This window comes from Lissotriton helveticus, chromosome 3_1 (genome assembly GCF_964261635.1).
Source record: "Lissotriton helveticus chromosome 3_1, aLisHel1.1, whole genome shotgun sequence".
Lineage (NCBI taxonomy): Eukaryota > Metazoa > Chordata > Amphibia > Caudata > Salamandridae > Lissotriton > Lissotriton helveticus.
This window is the reverse complement of record NC_136061.1, coordinates 2,018,200,229-2,018,221,884: the sequence shown is the minus strand read 5'-3', so window position 1 is coordinate 2,018,221,884 and position 21,656 is coordinate 2,018,200,229. Positions and strand designations below refer to the sequence as shown.

At 40.0% G+C, this 21,656-nt stretch overlaps 1 long non-coding RNA gene across 7 annotated transcripts in view; it reads left to right on the top strand.

Annotated features, from left to right (window-relative positions):
* Positions 1-12,503, top strand: part of LOC144824073 (uncharacterized) — a 347,831-nt gene extending 335,328 nt beyond the window's left edge. For all 7 annotated transcript variants that reach the window (XR_013608887.1, XR_013608884.1, XR_013608886.1 and 4 more), the window contains one exon: positions 12,456-12,503. This is a non-coding gene — a long non-coding RNA (uncharacterized LOC144824073). The remainder of the gene's footprint in view (positions 1-12,455) is intronic.
* Positions 12,504-21,656: the final 9,153 nt, after the last annotated feature.

The following is a 21,656-nucleotide window of genomic DNA, read 5'->3' as shown; positions in this document are numbered from 1 at the left end:
GCCTTCCTACAGAATCTATTCTCTTCGGACTGTATGTTAGTACAGTTCGAATAACCCCACACCTCAGCACCGTAGGTTCCTGTAGGTAAACATTGAGTTTTATAGATTTGTAATAGTGGGATGATAACCTCTGAGTGTTTAGGTTGGCGAAGGGAGATTATAGAATTTATCGCTTTGCCCAATTTATTTCTCCCCTGGGCAACGTGAGCCTGCCATGAACCTGAATCGGAAAACAACATGCCCAGATATGGGAAAGTGCGGGTACTTTTTAAAACATTATTCCCTGACAAGATCTGATTAACTTTATGCTTTTTTGGCCCAACAGTCATTAAAAAAGATTTATTAAAATTAGTGCATACGCCGAGATCTGATATATACGCAACAAATCCTGATATTAAAATGCGCAAAGCATTGGGTGTGCGGCCCATTAGGACCGCATCGTCCGTATAAAGGAGTGCAGGAAGTGGTTTGTCATTTATATGCGGGACATCACTGGTTAGTTTACACACAGAACTACTTAATTCATTTATGTACAGAATAAAAAGCAGGGGGGCCAAGACGCAGCCCTGTCTGACCCCTCTGCCAATTAAAATATCATCTGAGACTTCACCATCATTATTTATTCGAACGCGGGCTCTCAAATCACGATGTAGGTGGGCTAAAAAATAAGTCTGACCAGTGACAACAAGCGAACCTGCTGCCCCCCTGCGCACTGTTGCTATCCAAAGTGGATCTCTACATATTATACATCCAAAACAAGACGATGAAAAAAACTCTTGAGTCTCAAAAGATTGTGTTGCGTATATATTTTATGTACGTTTGTTTTACTGATTTAGTCTCAGTGTGATATTAGGTCAATACATACAAATTATTAAATTCATTTGTTCATCTGAACTCCAAAAGAACTCATGATTTTAAAGCAATATCATAAATATTACATTCCTCTAGTTTCCTGTATCGAAATTGCCCTGCCCAATGCATTTCGGGCCCCACGGCCCTTCGTCAGGGGCGGTACCTGCAAGAATAAAAAATGTATGGTAGTCCTTTGCATAAGAGAACACAAGTTATCTCCAAGATGCAAGGTACACATGCGAGCCACAGTTTAACAAAAACTCTTAATATAAAGGTGGAAAAAATTCTTAAGTGTGACAAGCTAACAGTGTTACAAACATTGTTTCACACTCACTTTAGTGACTTTGAACGTGGTAATTCAGTTGGTACGCGGTGGGCCAATCTAAATGTGTGCTGGGTCAAATCACGTGTAGAAATAATCTGTGGACGAACAAGAAATGAACGGGGATTTGTGTCTGGAGACAACACGTGTGACTGAAAACAAGAAAATAAATAAATGCGCTTACAGTTCGAGAGGAAAACAGACAGTTGCGTGACTGGTTTTCTTTCAGAATAATTTCTCAAAGCGGCGGAGGGTTCCGGAGCGCTGCGCCCACACGTTATCAACAGGGATACTAATCTATGACAAAAATGTATAACAAAGATCAAACTGGTTTACTAAGAATCAAGGTTACTGATTTGGATTAACTGTATATAGCCGAACGGTTTAGACCAAGATCATAAACACGGTAAAGGACGCCAGCTAAGTCCATAATCAATCATCACTCACACAAAGCCGGTAATGTTCTGTGTTTTCAAAACTGACCTCTTCTATTTCACTGACTCCTCAACTTCCACCAAGTTGCATGCGCCCGTCCGGTACGCATATACAAACAAGTACCCTGAGAGAAACAATGAAGTTGTCAGAATAGGTACAAGCTCTACACCGCGAGGCATAGCAAAAAACCTTTACAGAGATGCTTGGATTACCTTTAAACGACCATCTAAACGCCGACACGGCTACCGTCCCTCCGTCGAAAGTACCCCAGGTGGTGGCGGTGATTCGAGTTCAATACGAGGCGCAGGGTCCTTATAAAATGACGTCAGTCAATAGGACAAAGATAAAAAACGGACTAAAGTGCAAAGCGGACTCGGAGGGGAAATGCAAGCAGGAACTGCTATATTCAGTGTGTAAACGAAAGGGATTTGCGTGAAAAAGATAGGAAAATATGCGTGAAGCGTGTGAACAAATAGATGATATATGAAATATTACCACAGTTCAAATATACCAACATTGTAAAATGTAAAAAAATTTTTTAAACAGAAACATTGAAAAAAATGTTGACAAGTCCTACAGCGTGCATCTTCGGTGCAATATCATAAGTAACAACTTAAATCCACTCGATCATTGATCCCATGCGGATCTTGAGTGTTAAGACGTTTGATCCAAAAGATCTCTCTCTGTAACAATGTTCTGGTGAGATTTCTGCTTGGGGTGGAGGACACCATTTCCAGAATCTGGAACTTCATCTGTGCAATCGTGTGTTTATTTTTATCCCAGTGAATTGCCAAACTGCTGTTGGGATTTTTGTTCCGAATAGTACTTTTGTGCTCTGAGATGCGGGTTTTAATCTTCCTTTCTGTTTTGCCCACATATAACAAGCCACACGGGCACTTGATGGCATATATAACATTGGTGGTATTACAGTCCGCACTAATCCTAGTGGGAATCAATTCTCCTGTATGTGGATGTCTCACTGTGGTCGTTATCATGACGTTGTTACAATGTACACAGTTAGTGCATTGTCTCATTCCTCTGTGAATTGTTGTTTCTGTCACAGATTTGGGTTTCAAAAATTCCTTTATATTTTGTGATCTCTTATAAGCAAAAATAGGTCTGTTGGCAAATAATTCCTTGAAATCAGTTTCATCCCTTAACAAGTCCCAATGACGGTTGATGCTCTTTTTTATGTTCAACGAACTTGTGGAATATTTACTAACAAATACCTGACGATGACGTGGTTCTTTGTTGCTCTTTTTTAACAGACTTTCCCTGGGAACATTGTCAGTCTTGTTTCTGGCTGTTTCCAGTACGTTGATGGGATATTTTTTGGATAAATACTTGGAAGTGATTGTTTCAAGATTGGTTTGCAATGTCTCTTCTTGTGAACAGATTCTTTTGGCTCGGAGCATTAAAGAGTATGGCAAATTGTCAATAAGTTTCCTTGAGTGAAAACTGTTGTATAGAAGTGCTGTGTTTTTGTCAGTATCTTTGTGATACACTTCCGTTTCTAGGGTGTTGTTCTCAAGCTTAACCAGTACATCCAAAAATGGAATTGCATTTTCACTGATGTGATGTGTGAATTGTATGTTCTCATCATATTGATTCAGGGTTAAGGATGCCAATTAAACCGATGCTTTTCAGATTTCACATGAAGAAAGATTTTATGGACCGCTGGTATGCAGTTCTTAATAAATGCTCTTTGGACCTTATATTACTTTTGGTAGAAGAACTAGCCATAGTAATTAAAGAGATTACAGATGAGATAGCCGTAATTGAAACCAATCTTGAATCAAGAATGGATCCAGGGGACTGGTCAAAATTTCTAGAGGATATGAACATAAGGATGGACAAACACACTAAGGAGATTCAAGAAGGCAAACTTAGGAAATACAAAAGAGACACTTTGGACTACAAGCTCAACGAAGTGTATACGTGGGCAGAAGTTTATGCCCAAAGGAGAACATTCACAAAGAGAACCACCAATACCTCTTCACAAGAAAGCATGGCTTCGGAAGGAGACACTAATGTGAACAGAGCACCACCAGTGATAGTTGAAACTGGAACAGGTGACAAAGATACATCTGTCATAGCAGGGGCCTCTTCTTCTAAGACGTCTTTTTCTGCCCAGGACGCGGACACAACACAACCGCCAGGAAAAACCAAAGGAAAACCAGGAGAGGCAAAGGAGGTAACAAAACCGAATTTGAGGAGCACCCGTCCAATTTAATTATTAACATCTCTAGTCAACAACTCACGAGCCAACAAGAACAGGTTTTGAATAAGGGTCTCAATTTTGTACCGACATATCAAACCAACACATTGGAGATGGAAGTTGACTTCTTTAAGTTCATGAGAACACTCCGTTTGAAATATTTCTTTTTGAATCTTCCTGATCAATCCACAGAACCAGAACCTGCAGAGTACCTTCAATTCAAACCTAAATCTACGTTTCAGGCACCAATCTCCCACAAAATATTGGACGCTTTTGAGAATCTTGTCCTGAAAGATCTTAAAAAAATCAACACTAAGAAAAAGGGTTACTGTAATCTCTCGAAATTTGAGAAAATGACACTCAAAGAGTTGGCGGAGAATCCGAAAATTCACATTCAGCAAGCCGACAAAGGCGGCGCCATCGTGGTTATGGATCGCTCTTTCTATGAGTCAAAGGTAGAGGAACACGTATCCGATGTTGATACATATTTGAAACTTGATCATGATCCCATTCAAGAACTTAAATCCACGTTGGACATCATATTAGATCAAGCTGAAGAAATGAAATGGATCAATTCTAAAACACGTCAATTTCTCACAGTGGCATTCCCCAAGCAGCCAGGAATCTACATGCTGCCAAAGGTCCATAAAAATCTTTCTAATCCACCTTTCCGCCCCATTGTCACCGGGTGTGGGACCATTTTCGAACCTCTGGGGCAGTACATAGATCAATTCCTTCAGCCTTTTGTACAGTCATGGTATTCCTACACAAAAGATACCACACATTTTTTGCAGAAATTGATGCAAGTTGTTATCCGTCCCAACATGTTGATGTGCACCTTAGATGTTAAAGCCCTCTACACCTCCATTCCGCATGACGTGGGGATAGAGGCGGTAGAATGGGCCCTACTCAAGCAGGAAGACCTACCAGTCAACAAAATGTTCTTGCTAGAACTTTTGCATTTCAGCTTGCGTCATAGTTATTTCAAGTGAAACAATGCCTTTTTTTTGCAAAACAAGGGGACCTCCATGGGTTTTTCTGGAGCCCCAGCATATGCTAATACCTACATGGCAAAATTCGAAGACACATTTTTGAACACAGACAAGGACTGGATAGACAACACGACTCTGTATTGTCGTTATATAGACGATATTTTCGTGATATGGCACAACTCGAGGATAATGTTGGAGCAAAAGATCTCACAAATGAATCAATATGATGAGAACATACAATTCACACATCACATCAGTGAAACTTATTGACAATTTGCCATACTCTTTAATGCTCCGAGCCAAAAGAATCTGTTCACAAGAAGAGACATTGCAAACCAATCTTGAAACAATCACTTCCAAGTATTTATCCAAAAAATATCCCATCAACGTACTGGAAACAGCCAGAAACAAGACTGACAATGTTCCCAGGGAAAGTCTGTTAAAAAAGAGCAACAAAGAACCACGTCATCGTCAGGTATTTGTTAGTAAATATTCCACAAGTTCGTTGAACATAAAAAAGAGCATCAACCGTCATTGGGACTTGTTAAGGGATGAAACTGATTTCAAGGAATTATTTGCCAACAGACCTATTTTTGCTTATAAGAGATCACAAAATATAAAGGAATTTTTGAAACCCAAATCTGTGAAAGAAACAACAATTCACAGAGGAATGAGAAAATGCACTAACTGTGTACATTGTAACAACGTCATGATAACGACCACAGTGAGACATCCACATACAGGAGAATTGATTCCCACTAGGATTAGTGCGGACTGTAATACCACCAATGTTATATATGCCATCAAGTGCCCGTGTGGCTTGTTATATGTGGGCAAAACAGAAAGGAAGATTAAAACCTGCATCTCAGAGCACAAAAGTACTATTCGGAACAAAAATCCCAACAGCAGTTTGGCAATTCACTGGGATAAAAATAAACACACGATTGCACAGATGAAGTTCCAGATTCTGGAAATGGTGTCCTCCACCCCAAGCAGAAATCTCACCAGAACATTGTTACAGAGAGAGATCTTTTGGATCAAACGTCTTAACACTCAAGATCCGCATGGGATCAATGATCGAGTGGATTTAAGTTGTTACTTATGATATTGCACCGAAGATGCACGCTGTAGGACTTGTCAACATTTTTTTCAATGTTTCTGTTTAAATGTTTTTTTACATTTTACAATGTTGGTATATTTGAACTGTGGTAATATTTCATATATCATCTATTTGTTCACACGCTTCACGCATATTTTCCTATCTTTTTCACGCAAATCCCTTTCGTTTACACACTGAATATAGCAGTTCCTGCTTGCATTTCCCCTCCGAGTCCGCTTTGCACTTTAGTCCGTTTTTTATCTTTGTCCTATTGACTGACGTCCTTTTATAAGGACCCTGCGCCTCGTATTGAACTCGAATCACCGCCACCACCTGGGGTACTTTCGACGGAGGGACGGTAGCCGTGTCGGCGTTTAGATGGTCGTTTAAAGGTAATCCAAGCATCTCTGTAAAGGTTTTTTGCTATGCCTCGCGGTGTAGAGCTTGTACCTATTCTGACAACTTCATTGTTTCTCTCAGGGTACTTGTTTGTATATGCGTACCGGACGGGCGCATGCAACTTGGTGGAAGTTGAGGAGTCAGTGAAATAGAAGAGGTCAGTTTTGAAAACACAGAACATTACCGGCTTTGTGTGAGTGATGATTGATTATGGACTTAGCTGGCGTCCTTTACCGTGTTTATGATCTTGGTCTAAACCGTTCGGCTATATACAGTTAATCCTAATCAGTAACCTTGATTCTTAGTAAACCAGTTTGATCTTTGTTATACATTTTTGTCATAGATTAGTATCCCTGTTGATAACATGTGGGCGCAGCGCTCCGGAACCCTCCGCCGCTTTGAGAAATTATTCTGAAAGAAAACCAGTCACGCAACTGTCTGTTTTCCTCTCGAACTGTAAGCGCATTTATTTATTTTCTTGTTTTCAGTCACACGTGTTGTCTCCAGACACAAATCCCCGTTCATTTCTTGTTCGTCCACAGATTATTTCTACACGTGATTTGACCCAGTACACATTTAGATTGGCCCACCGCGTACCAACTGAATTACCACGTTCAAAGTCACTAAAGTGAGTGTGAAACAATGTTTGTAACACTGTTAGCTTGTCACACTTAAGAATTTTTTCCACCTTTATATTAAGAGTTTTTGTTAAACTGTGGCTCGCATGTGTACCTTGCATCTTGGAGATAACTTGTGTTCTCTTATGCAAAGGACTACCATACATTTTTTATTCTTGCAGGTACCGCCCCTGACGAAGGGCCGTGGGGCCCGAAATGCATTGGGCAGGGCAATTTCGATACAGGAAATTAGAGGAATGTAATATTTATGATATTGCTTTAAAATCATGAGTTCTTTTGGAGTTCAGATGAACAAATGAATTTAATAATTAGTATGTATTGACCTAATATCACACTGAGACTAAATCAGTAAAACAAACGTACATAAATATATATACGCAACACAATCTTTTGAGACTTAAGAGTTTTTTTCATCGTCTTGTTTTGGATGTATAATATGTAGAGATCCACTTTGGATAGCAACAGTGCGCAGGGGGGCAGCAGGTTCGCTTGTTGTCACTGGTCAGATTTGTTTTTTATCGCAATTTGGACATTGCGTTATCCTCCGCAGCACGCTTGTGTTTAAGTTTTTTTAAAAAAGTGTGTCACAATATTGTAAATTGAGGTGTGCATCTCCCACCGCTAACCTTTGGGCTAAAAAATAAACCAGGGATTCGTCTAAACCATAATTGAACAAAACTGACCATAAACGGGAGCGGTTAACAAAATCAAAAGCAGAACTTAAATCCATGAACCCTAAATACAAAGGGATTTTTTTGGCGATGGTGTATTTGGCCATTATTAGATTCAAGTTTAAGCATTGCTCCACAGTTCCTACTTTGCTTCTGAAGCCTAGCTGACAGGGATGCAGAATAACATGTTCTTCAGCCCAGGTTCTAATCCTTTTAAAGATAACCCTACCCAATATCTTTAGGGTGTTATCAATTAGGGATATCGGGCGATAGCACCCAGGATCGAGTCTGTCGCCTTTTTTAAAAATAGGCACAATGGTGCTATTTGACCATGTTGCTGGTACTGAGGTATGTGATACGTTATTGAAAATGTTACACAATAGTGGTGCCCAAAAATCTGGTTCTGATTTAATTTGGTCGATGGATAACCCATCGGGACCAGGGGCTTTGTTCCCCGCACTTTCTGCAATAGCGTCTTCCACCTCCATTAATGAGATGTTTGAGGGTACACAGTTTCCGAGGAGTTGTGTGGTGCCGCATAGATTTTTGAAAAATGGTCCACCCACACGTCCCCTACTATATTACAATTTATTGGGGTAATATTGGAACCCATTGATCTTAGCTTCTTGACCTTGCTCCAAAACACGCCGCCGTGCGCACAAGGGAATCCCAGTGGTCTTTTAATAAATCTGCAGATCTTATTTTTAGAGCGCGCTTATAACTTAAGCGCGCTCAGTCTCCTCACTAGAGATTAGTCCTGAGGTTCAGCTGTAAGGGCAGCCCTGAGTTACCGGTTTGCCTTGGAGCATGAAGTGTCGAACCACCTTGGGTTTTTATTGTTGTAGGCTGATGCTTTTTTGGAGGTCTCATTTTTTATGGCCTTACATAGCCTCGTAAAGGCCTCAACAATGTCATGTTCGGGGCTATCAGTAGATAGACAGACAGACACTAATAAGGGGTGCATTTTGATGATACGGATTAGAACCCCCTTATTGTCTATCCCCTTCCATACAACCCTAAGTTTATCTGTAGTGGCCACCAAATTCTTTGCCCCAATTTCACTGCGATTCCCCTGTTTTTTAATAGATTTAAGACTAATTAAAATAGGGTAATGATCGCTGTATGCGGCAGTGACAACCTCAGCCTTTAATAAAAGGTCCCCTAGCAGGAAGGATATAAATACATAATCTATTGTAGTAGCACTCCCACGCCCAACATAGGTGACCTCAGGTCCATTATTCACAGTAATATTTGCCTGCTCCATCACATTGACTAGGTCATGTATGGCTAAGTGGTTGAGCAGTTCTTTACCTCTTCTGCAGCTGGGGGTTCTTGGATGGATGTGTGCGTTAAAATCTCCTCCTAAGCAGATACCATCAAGTTTACCATATTTTTGTCCATCACTAATTTCATCAATAAAATCAAACAATCTTATAAAATTAATATTGGGCTGACTTATAAAATCATTGTTGTAAAAATTAATTAAGCATAGTTTTGTCCTGCTGGTATATAACAGCGCCTGAAAACTCATGTCATTGGTCTGCAACGGTTCGATTTTAGCTCCTGCTGTAATCTTGACCCAGATAGATAGGCCCCCGCTGGGTCGACCCATTGCCGGGATGGGTACAATTTGGTTATAACAACTATATCCTTCGTGCAACAGGGAGCTAGTGCACCAGGTTTCCTGAAGCATTAAGATATCGAAGTTAGAAATCCAATCTATCCAATCCCTGATTTTTGTTTTTGCTTTGAGTCCGGCGATGTTCCAACTCAGAATAGTCAGATCATCAGATGGTGTAGAGGTAGTGGTAGGGGTAGTGATGGGCTGGGCAGGTGTTACAAGGTTAAGAGACGACTCCCGCCCTCTGGGCCTGTTAGGCACCATTACAGTAGAATAAATGAATGATTCTACCACAGGTTCCAATGTATTCTGGTAGTCGCTAGCTACTATATCAGAAGGGGTAGCTGATGGTCAGTCCAAAGTGCCTCGCTCAGAGAGTACACTGTACCTATTATAAAGGGGCAATGAGGGAGGTGCTGGACCAAACGGTCTTTGTGGGGGCCTATAAAAGTAACCCAGTGGCAACGGGGTTACTACAGTTGGAGGGGCAGGATAGATATTATTGCTGCTGAGTATAAATTTAGCTGTACCAGGGTGCCTGAAATTGATTACGATGCAGTCCCCATTGATGTTTTTAAATAGGGGACCAACCCAACTCACCCGGCGGGCTGTCAAGATTTCATTCGAAATGTCTCGACCTACCCCTTTGTGTTTTGCCATCCAATCAATGCATTTGTTGTGCAGTTGGACCCAAGACTCGCCTTGTCCCTCCCTGAGTGGTGGTATGCCTGCTAAGATTAAAACATAAGGGCAGGCGTCAGGGGGCAGGTGAAGGACAGGCCCCTGATTTTTTATAGGCTTAGTTACAGCTGTTTGTGCCTTATCTGTTCCAGAGTTTGTTGATGCCCCTGGTTTCGTGATAGTTAAAGTGGGGCTGCCCTGAGGGGTATTACCGACCTCAGTAATAAGACAGGAGGGTCCAGATACTACTGCCGGGGTATGGTGTGGTATCTTTGTAGGTTGGGTTATCCCTGCAATGTTGTCCTTAGCTACAGTGTTAGGTGTTTGTAAACTAGTGATAGTATTGTTAGACCCCCCACCCTGAATAACCTTACTAGCAGACTCCAAATCTTTCAATAATCGATCGCCCCTCATTAAGTCAAGACTAATCACCCCTTTCCTTTTTGCATCTTCCTTTTTTACAAGGTTTTCCAGTCTATCAAGTCTTTTAAAAATAGTATTAATCTGTTTGATCATTTGACTTTCCATTTGTTTAAAAATCGTATCAACAATAGTCTCAATAAAATTCCCATTAGGCTTCAGTTGAGTGGTGCATTCAATTATAGGCTCAGTCTGTGTGCAGGCAGAGTTATGACCTTCTTTTCGAGGGGTTGAGGGAGTTGCTAAGGGAGCCCCCTCAACAACTTGTACAAGCTCAATAGTATTGGTATCGCTGTATCGCTGTCTCCCATTGATGGTTTTTGAGACCCCTTAGACCACATACTCTGTGGGGTCGGCTGGCTCTTGTTGCAAAGGGGTTGTTTCCTCTTGTTTCCTGTTAGTTTTGAGGGGCCTCTTTTCCTTTTCTCACCAACAGTCGTGTTGCACGTGGGCAAAGATGGAATTACAGCTTTAGCAACATGATCAGGTTGGGAGTCAATGATGATAGTAGGGCTACTACCCCCAGGCAACATTACCGGCGGATTAGCAGGTGGGTTGGGTTTCATGACTGTAATCACGGGAGAAAGCGGCAACATATTACTTGGGCTTACTTGCGTAGGCTCTTGAGGTATATTTGTAAGTCCCATTGACATTCTCCTCTCAGTATTGGCAATTTCGGTCACAACCATATTAAATGCATTTTCCACCAGGCTTCCAAAAGTAGGCGTGGGGGCCGAAAATCCCTCGGATACTTGAGTGATGGTACTCATATTTCATTTCCCCATACTTGATGTTTTAAGGGCTCACCTTTTATGGCGACTTGGAGGGGTGGCCCGCCCGCCCGACCACTGTTGATGTCTGAGGGCCTCAGAGGGCCCGCCCTTTGCCCGGGCTTCTCCAGTCACGTCCGACGCGGGAAGTGTGTCCGGTTTTAATCGCCTCCTGGCGCTGGAAATTGCGTGCGCGGCTTGTGGCGCTTTGCCCCCTGGGAATTGCAGTCCTCCTCTCGGCGGCCGCGATGGTGTGACACGCGGCGGCGGGAGGACTGCAGGACAGGATGCAGGAAGGCTGCCAGGAAGAAGGTTTGGTGTAGAGCTGATGTAGATTCAGCGTGTCTAGGCCAATGAAGATAGTTTTGGGGTGAGTGAAATTAGGTTTGTCAAACCATGTGTTCAAGTAAGTTGCCAAGGATGCATTGGTTTGAATATGGTGTCAGAAGGTTTGAAATTGTGTCTAGAAAGGGGCTGTAATGAAGGAGAAATGTAAGCCTCCTCCTCTTTTGCCTATGCAATTTTGTATCACAGTGTGATAGTTTGGTAGGACAGCTACAAGCAATATTGGTGCCATGTCTTCTCCAGCTATGATTCAGTTAATGAATAATGAGTTGTGCTCTGTATCTGTCAATAAGTTGAAGATGTTTTGGAAATTAATTGGGCATTGGTTGGTATGCATTTAAATAATGTCATGGATGTGGTGTGATTTTGTTCTGCAGGAGAGTGAGTATTGTGTACTATTCCCGAAACTAAACACATGTGTATATACATTTTGTGGTGGAATGGTTGAACATATGTCCCCATTGTTAGCATCACTCCTAACTATATTGCAATAATGTACCAAAGACATATTGCACGATAAGAATAATATTTATTGATTTCCATTATCAACAGCCCACCTAAACGGCTGCTAAAATGAGATGTTGCTCTTATACTCAATAACATCTAGTACATGTTACATGAGGCCAACCTGTCTATATATCCATGCACCAGTGTCAGGTTCAATATTTTTTAATACCAACGCGACAGGCGCATTACGATGCTAATTCCTGCAAGGTTTTTGAATCTCCTCTACAAGTCTGTGCCAATGGGGGAAAGGGGATAAGAAGAGACAGCCAACTGGTTGAGTTCTGCTAATAGCTTCTTATGTCATCTTTTTCTTTCTTCTTACTCTCAGCTGCAACACAATATCAATGCTTACTACTAAATTCAAATCTTATAACTTTTAAAACACAGTTCCTTCAAACTATTCTTACCAGTATTTCTTTCAGCTATTGCCCCTCCTCTGTGATGTGGTATAGTTTTAATCATTCTGACCTTGTTCTTCTTTGAAGGAGGTTACAGAAGCCCAGAATAAAAGCCATTCCAAACCTACGTGGGACTCTGGTGAAGAACCTCAGGTAAGTCTTTTGTTAATCCTATACTTAATTGGGTTACTGAGTAATGGTTCAGAATGCTTGTTCTCTATGTCACAATATTTCTAAGTTCCTAATTAATCTAATAAGTCAGTCACTCTGGAATCGTACTATGAGCTTTAGTCATGTCTGTACTCAAGAAGTATAAGAATATCTCTGCCACTGTTTAATCCTCTTCAGTTATAAATTCCAAAAGAAGGAGGATCATTGCTAAAGATCCTGTACCAGTCAAAACCCTATCTAGGCAAAGTCTATTGCTTCATTGATTGGTGCAAACCGGCTTGGAACATGACCTCCAAGTGTCCTCAAAAAGTGGCACAGATGCCACTTAGACAAATTAAACAGAGGGTGACCCAGCACTCAAGCATGTACATTTTGTATAGATGGAGTCTATTTATTATCCAGAAGTACAATAAAACAGATAAGCAATAAGTCAAGATTTTCCCAAAAAAGAAACTGATACATTTTGATTGTAGATGTAAAAGTTCTTTATTCTTTTTTCAATCCTAAAATTCAAAATCGCCAAGCCGTTTCGTTCCTCATACGGGCTTCTTCAGGGCTTTGCTATACGTGATTTCACAACCCATAACTTACTGTTGTATGTTTTGACTCATGTTTGGCCTCCAGAATTTTTGTTTAACCAGGTCTTCAGTCTTTCGAACTCCTTTATGTCCTGCCAATGGACTGTCATGACACTCATACATGGCTTGTTTTGCAGTTCTTTTTTGGGTAAGTACAAGGTTTCCTCCTGATATGGTAACTTATCTCGAATTTCTCTCTTGCGGTCCTCATCAGCCCATTCCATTATTTCCTTGTCATCTAACGTATGTTGTTCTTCCAAGGTTCCTTTAGAAACTAAACCCATGATCTTGTCTTGGGGATTCATCAATTGATCTTCAATAGGCTGTTTCTGGTTTTCAGTATCTAGTCTCGACAAAGCATCTGCCTTTCCATTTTTGGTTCCAAATCGGTAGGTTATGATGAAGTCATAATCAGCAAAGTACAGCGACCATCGAAGTTGTTGAGGGGTTATGGTTTGCACCATTCTCATAAATTTCATGTTCCTATGGTCTGTGAATACGGTCACTGTATGTTTTGCGCCCATCAAATAGTGTCTCCGCTCTTTAAAAGCATCTTTAATGGACGCAAGCTCCTTTTCGGTAATGGTATAGTTGACCTCTGCTGGATTGAGTTTTCTAAACCTATAAGTGACTGGGTGCAGTTGTCCGGTTTCTTTGTGTTTTTGAGAGAGAATTCCCACGATGGCCAGTTCTGATGCATCCGTTTCAAGGTAAAAAGGTTCAGCCAGGTCTGCATGAAGTAGAACTGGAGCCGTGGTAAAACTTATCTTTAAGTAATTAAAGGCCTCCTCAGCTGCTTCTGAAAGGTATTCCTTTTTTCAACAGTCGAGTCACGGGTATGATTTTTTGAGAGAACTGATGTATAAACCTCCTGTAAAAATTTGCAAACCCTATGAAGCTCTGGACTTCTTTGATTGTTGTGGGGGCCTTCCAATCAGTCACTCCTTGAACCGTCTGCTCTTCCATGGTTATACCAGAGGGGATAACACAAATCCTAGAAACTTTACTGGTGTGACATTAAACAAACATTTTTCCAGTTAGCATACAGGATATTCTCTCTCAATTGTTGGAGGACTGCTCTAACCTGTTCTCTGTCTTCCTCTTCCGTGTTCGAATAAATCAAAATGTCGTCAATGTACACAATTGCACATTTGTCTATGAAGTCGCTCAGTACGTAATTTATAAAATAGTGGAACGCTGCAGGGGCGTTGCACATACCATATTGCATTACTTGGTATTGATACTATCCGTACTTAGTTCTAAAAGCCGTCTTCCAGTGTCTCTTTTTCTTAGCACGATCAGGTGATAAGCACCCTTGAGATCCAATCGTGTAAAGATTTTCGCCTCCTTTACTTGGTCTAACAGCACCGATATAAGAGGCATGGGTAGCGATTTTTGATGGTAATTCTATTTATTGCTCTATAATCGATGCAAGCCCTTAACTCTCCTCCTTTCTTCGGTATGAAAAAGAGGGGAGTGGAGACAGGAGACTGAGAGGGTCTGATAAACCCATACTTCTCCAAATAGTCCTTCAGGTGTAGATTTTCTTTCTCAGTCAGCGCATAGATTCGACTACATGGCAGGTTGCAATCGTAGGTCCTATGAGGCGGAAGTTTTTCTACTTCTGATTCATCAAAGACATCGCTCAGAATTTTGTTTGTTTGAATCACACAGACTGACACACATTTCTCACAGAGCAGCGCGGCTACACTTGATTCCTGATGTACTTCTTTTCTCACAAAACAGTGTTACTTACAATATTCCAAATCCATCTTGATTGTTCTATCACTCCAATTTATCGACAGATTGTGCTCTGTCAACCATGGAAGCCCCAGGATGAGTTGAAATTTTGGGGCATCGATTAAATTAAACTGCAAGATTTCTTGATGACCCTCAGCTGTTATTATATGTATAGGCTCTGTGTGGCAGGTTATGGGCCCCGACATCAGATTAGTTCTATCTACAGCTCTGACCGCCTCACTCTTCTTTTTCCTTAGGGTCTTTAAACCAATATGGGTTGCAAACTGTAAGCTGGAGTAGTTTCCAGTCGCCCCAGAGTCTACCATAACTAATATTTCCCTCAGGACAACTTCTTTGAATTTTAGGGTCATTGTCAGGACCAAATAAGGTGAAGATACCTGCAGAGTATTGGCCACTAGATGGTTCATCTGAGTTGTTTCCTCTTCTACACTCACCAGACCAACTCCACTTACTGGTGGTGCTGCAAGTTTTCCTTTGCCTGCAATTTTGGCTCTTTTGGGCATGCTTTCACAAAGTGTCCAGTGCCTCCGCAACATAGACACAAATGGTTCAGCCGTCTTTTCTCTGTTTCTCCCTTGGATAATGGGCCTCTGATGGTACCTATTTTCATTGGTTCCACACAGACCGTGAGGAGTAATGATCTATTTTTTTGAGTATGGGATTATTCTCTGCCTTCACAAAAAAGTTTAATTATCTTATATCTGAGCTGAAGTGCGCCGTGTTGGCCCGCATGAAGACAGCAGCAATAAGGCCATGCAGAGCAGGAAGAGCAGCGTTGTCTGCATCTTTGCGCCAGCCAAACATACTGAAGGTCATAACACATCCAACAGTACCTCCAAAACATATATAGGTGCTTGGGTGAAGGCAGGAGAGGGTTTAAGAAACAGAGAAGGATGAGTCCTAGATAATGGGAAACAGACTTTACCACGCAGGTAAGTATGTGTACCATAACCATGCAGTAATTTACTATGCAGGTAAGTATTTTATTTTAAATTACATACTTTTTCTGTTATTCAACAAAATGTGATTTTAAGGTTTAGTGATGGATAGAGGTAAAGAAAGATAAGGGTGATTTAAGGGTTGAGGGGTGGAGAGAACAAAAGGGAGGTGATAGTGACTTGTGAGTTCAGGGCTTACCAAAGATAAAAGGTGGTGATTTGACTTGAGGGTTCAGGGGTGGCCAAAGGTAAAAGGAGGTGAGGGTGACTTGAAGGTTCAGGGCTGGAGAATGGAAAAAGGAAGTGAATGTGACTTATTGATGGCTCAGGGGTGGGTAGAGGTTAAAGGGAGGTGACGTAAGGGTGACTTGAGTGTTCAGGGGTCGGTAGAGGTAAAGGGAGATAAGAGTGATTGTAAGGTTTGTGTGGGGGTAGAGGTTTAGGAACTTAAGGGTGAATTTAGTATTCAGGAGTGAGTAGATGCAAAGGGAGGTAAGCGTAATTTTAGGGTTCAGTGGTGAGTAGAGGTAAAGGTAAGTAAGGGTAATTTTAGGGTTTAGGATGGGTAGAAGTAAGAGGAGGTAAGGGTGAATCATAAACTGTTTAAAAACACAGTGTGTTTGTTAATGAATAAAACACCCTCTAAAATGTTAAAGAGGTAACAAATATGTCAATATGACTGTGACAAATGTTAATCCAGAAAAACACATACTCTGTGGCAACAGTCTTAAATGATGGGAGTATGTTTACTGCTTCATCATAGGTGGCCAAAATGTATGTTTCAGAGATTGGTCACATACCACAAAGTTTGGTTGTTCCTGGTTGTTTGCGTTCAGCACCGTTAAATACAGAGAAGTGTGAGCTTCCTCTCAGATTGTTTCAAGTTATCTTACAAGAAAAAGCAAAAATAAACTAAAAATGAAAAAGGATCACAATCCAAGGCAGGTAGAGCAGAAGAACACTAATCTAGAACTCAATCAGTACTTGGTCAATGCTTCAGCGAAGAAAACAAAGTGAAGCTCATGTGAAGCCGGCATGTGCTGCCACGCGTCTACAAACGAAAAGGAGGAAAGTAGGGGTGGCAATGAACCCAGCCAATTGTAAGTAATGGGTGTGCTAAAAGCCTCTTTTTAGAGTTTTTTTTAATTTAGAAAAAATAGATTGTTGCAAGCGACAAAGGAAAGCCCATGAGTATAGTGTAACTGTGGATGCCAAATAGGGCCTTTTAACATCTGCAGGTGAAAATAACAGCTTTGATGGGACACGGGGGAGACCAGTACGTTTCTTGTCACCCTGAAGCAACAAAAAACAATGACATTACAGATTCTAGGTAACTCAGACCAAAGAAAATATCGACAACTATCATGTTTTCTGCAAAAACAGTAATATTGTTCCTTTTCACAGCTTCCGTTTAAGACTTAGCTTCAGCATGGGCAGTTTTCCACTGAGCGCAAGAATACCCTTATCTGGTGATAGTACACCTTTACATCTTCCTTACATAAGAGGTAAAAAGGGATCGATCTGGCAAACTACTCTGAATAATACAACAATGACAGAGTCATGTGCACGATAGCATGACATTAGGCACCTAAATATAGACATGGCAAAACATGGGAGATAAATGTTGCCCACATAATGCTTTTTACACAACATATAAATCAAAACTTAGTGCTCATTGTGCATTGATTTTTCGTTCTTACAGCAGTGGCTCCATGGCTGTGGCGGAGGAGCGTTATTGCACCCCACCCCCCCTGTGTTTATCGTTTTTTTCTCTGTATCGTCGCCATGGGGAGGGGCCACAGGGATGACAGGCAGAGGGGGAGCAGTTGGGGACCAGTAGGTGCACTGGTTGTCAGTGAGCATGACTGTTTGGCCGGCCGTCTGAGGCCAGCCAAACTGTCATGCGCACTGAAGCTCTCTCCAAACCTAGCTGTGTTGCTGGGTTGGAAAGAGCATGCACAGGTTCCCAGTCCACCTGGAAGCGCAACCCCATGGCATTCTTGCCAATCCTTACACTGCTTTCATTTAGCATAAGGATTGGCCCAGGGGATTCTGAGAGCCTGTGCCTGTAGTACTTGGTGAGGGAGTCAGAGAAAAACGTTGGAGTGTTGAACAGGTAAGTTATTTTCTTATTTTTTTTTGGGGTTGTCTGTCCCTGGCTCCCCTCTCTCCCTCTGCCTCACCACTTTGCTCAGACACCGTCCGCTACTGGTTTTCCCTCCACGTTTGTGTCACACCACCCTGGCCACTCACATGTACTTTAGCGAATGCCCACCTTGAAATGTTGGGAAGTTGATACAATCACAGAATACACACTTAACTCTGACCAAGGACTACCTAATGAATGAAACCATTCATGTTTTTCTCATGTACGCCAATTGACTGAAAATCAGGAGCAGTGGAAGTGATACTACACATTCTGTGACACTCAATGGCATCAAAAGATTCTACTTTGTCTCGTCATTAGCCTCTTAAAGATGTAAAATGTGAACAACAGGCTTGTTAATCGCTGAACTGGACTTTGAATAAATAAAGAAGTTCAAAAACAAAACTCTTACAGACCACTTGTTGGGGGTTTATATGAGGAGAAAAAATGTGGCATATATTGAAAATGTATGTGTACTTTGGAAGCCTCTATACTGTTTGTTCCTGCTTTATCGACCCTGAATTCAGGGGTTTTAAGGACAATGCAAGAGGTGTGAAGGAGGAAACTAGGAAAATTAATGTTTTTAATAAAAACTCGAAGACCATGTTCATTTCAGTTGAATGCACTAAACTTCCTTCAGGCAGTAAATTCAGCTTATGACTGTAACATGTTTTGATAATTTTGTATTTGATCAATATGGTTTGTTCACAAGGGGGTTGCTATATATATTCCTGTACAGATGGGAATTTAGAACCAATATTCACTATTTTCATGTTGTATGTTTTAAAAATAGATCACCAAAATAAAGGAAAGTAAAGGAAATAATAGTATTTCCCGGTTTTAATACTCACCCATGTCATATATAGCTTACTTCCTTTGCATTATAGTTTGGGAGCAATGAAAACAAGCGTTCGCAAGCCAAGCCCTCACGCACTGGCCGCCAGCCTTTTGGCTTTGGCAATTCTCGTTTTTTTCCCTCCATTTTGTGGTTTTGTAAAACTTTTTGGGTGAGTAAGCTGGTGAGCTCTCATCTATCTAATTAAATGGTTTTGGACTGCAAAAAGCACGCATTACCATAGTAGTCCCTGGCACTGAAGACAACTTCTTTGTCTGTGGATGTACTTCTTGTGAAAAGGCAGCATGCTGTAACTCACAGTAAAGTCAGTAAATGGCTGAAGGGGTCTGACTCACTGTCCCATTATGCCTCCTGGAGTGGGTGGAAGAAAAATGTGAATGATGCAACAAAGGACTAAAGGATAAAGTCTGCCTGAAAAGCCCTATAACTGACTGTGTTGCACACATAATTTTAATAAAAGCATAAGGTATTGGATAACACCAGATCTAAAAAAAACAATTGATCTGCTGTTGGCATCCAGCCTCTTTGTTAATGCATTGCTTTGTAATGTTTTACAGGTAAAAAGGAAAGCTTGCAAAAACAGATAAAAGGGTTGTATAAATAGGTAGCCGGCCAGATAGATAGGTTGAAAGATAGATAGACAGACAGACAGACAGACAGACAGGCAGGCAGGCAGATAGATAAAGATAAAGATGGATAGCCAAGTAAATAGATGGGCAGGAAGACAGATAGAAAGATAGATCGATAGACATTCAGGTAACTAGACAGGTAGCTAGACAGAAAGATAAACAGCTAGGTAGACAGACATACAGGTAGATAGAGACACACACACACAGGTAGACAGGTAGATTAACAGACAGACAGATAGGTAAATAGATCTACTGAAAGGTAGATTGATAGACAGACATACAGATAAATAGACAGATACGTGATGAGATAGACAGACATGTAATGAGGTAACCAGACAGATCGGGTTGCAAAGATAGATAGATAGGTAGATAGATAGATAGATAGATAGATAGATAGATAGATAGATAGATAGATAGATAGATAGATAGATAGATAGACAGACAGACAAAACAGGAAGTTGGAATAAAGAAAGCCATGTAAGCATGATAAACAGACTAAGGGCCTGATTCACAAAGGTAAACTTACACTTTTGTGTAAGTTTACGATTGTTTGCTATTCACAAAGGGATTTACAGTAGGATCTTTACGAGTGCGGAGTCTCTGCACATAAAAAGACCTAACTTTTTATGTGTGTAGACTTTGCAATCGTAAAGATACTACTTGTAAATCCCTTTCTGATTAGCAAACAATCCTAAACGCACACAAAAGCATAAGTTTACCTGTGGGAATCAGGCCCTCAGTTGGTTTACAAATACAAATCTAGTCATCAATTAAAATACATACTAGAATAACATACAGGAGTGCAGTTAGAAATGCACTTTATTGAACACATTCTAAAAATTAAATAACTTAATGAAGAACAATTTTGATTGGACACAATATGGTATGCTGTGCAATATGAACTGAAGTCAGATAATAAAAAGACTACTCAAAAAGGAATTTACAACACCATCAGCATGGGACTGGAACTTATAAAGCTAGAATGTGCCATGTGATCATCATGGGTAGCTGATAGAAAATGTCCTGTTATCTCATCAGACTCAAAACACAAATGCATCACCGAATTAATAAAGTAAAAATAAAAACACTGACACTGAAGAGAACTATCTGTTGTGCGAATGTGTTTTTTCAGAAAGAGCCAAATGCAGTCACTCAAAGTTAAGTTATCCAGTGGCTGAAGTGGGATAGCCCTCCACCCCACGTTGTCTGCTGTAGAGGGAGGAATCAAAATGTAAATGACACACCAAAAGACCGATGGGTGAAGACATCTGAATGAAAGCCCCTGTAAATAATTTTATTGGTAAACAGTCAAAATATCGAGTAAAAAATATCGAATGGACATAATATCGAGTTTAAAATATAGAATGGACAAAATATCAAATGGACAGAATATAGACATCAAAAATATCGTTTTTAAGGTAGGGAATGTAATATCGAATGTTAAAAATATAGAAAGTTAAAATATCGAAGTATATAATATAGGTTATTAAAATTATCGAATTTTTAATAATATCGAATTTTTATAGTGTTTTTTATGTTATTATATGTGTGAAAAGTGTGTATTTATGTTATAATTTATTTTAATTAACGAATTTTGTTTTTTTAATTTTTGCGTAATTTAATTCTGTAGCGGGTTGTGGGTTTATAGGGGAATAGGGTGGGAAGTAATTTAATTATAATTAATTAAATATGTAAATTTATTTATTGGTATTCATTTTTAATTATTTGTTAATTAATTTATATTTGGTAATTAATAAAATTTTAATTGGCAATTAATTTTAATTAATTGATCAATTGCTAATTATGTTAATTTTACTAATTTATTTTCTGTAGCGGGTTGTGGGTTTATAGGGGAATTGGGTGGGAAGTAATTTATTTATAATTAATTAAATATGTAAAATTATTTATTGGTATTTATTTAGAATTAATTGTTAATTAATTTTTATTGGTAATTAATTAAATTTTAATTGCCAATTAATTTAATGTAATTGATTAATTGCTAATTATGTTAATTTTACTAATTTATTTTCTGTAGCTGGTTGTGGGTTTATAGGGGAATAGGGTGGGAAGTAATTTATTTATAATTAATTATATAATTCAATTTATTTAATTGTATTTAATTTGAATGAATTGTTAATTCATTTTTAATTGTTAATTAATTAATTGTTAATTTGTAATAATTTGTATTAATAGGTAACTAATTGTAATA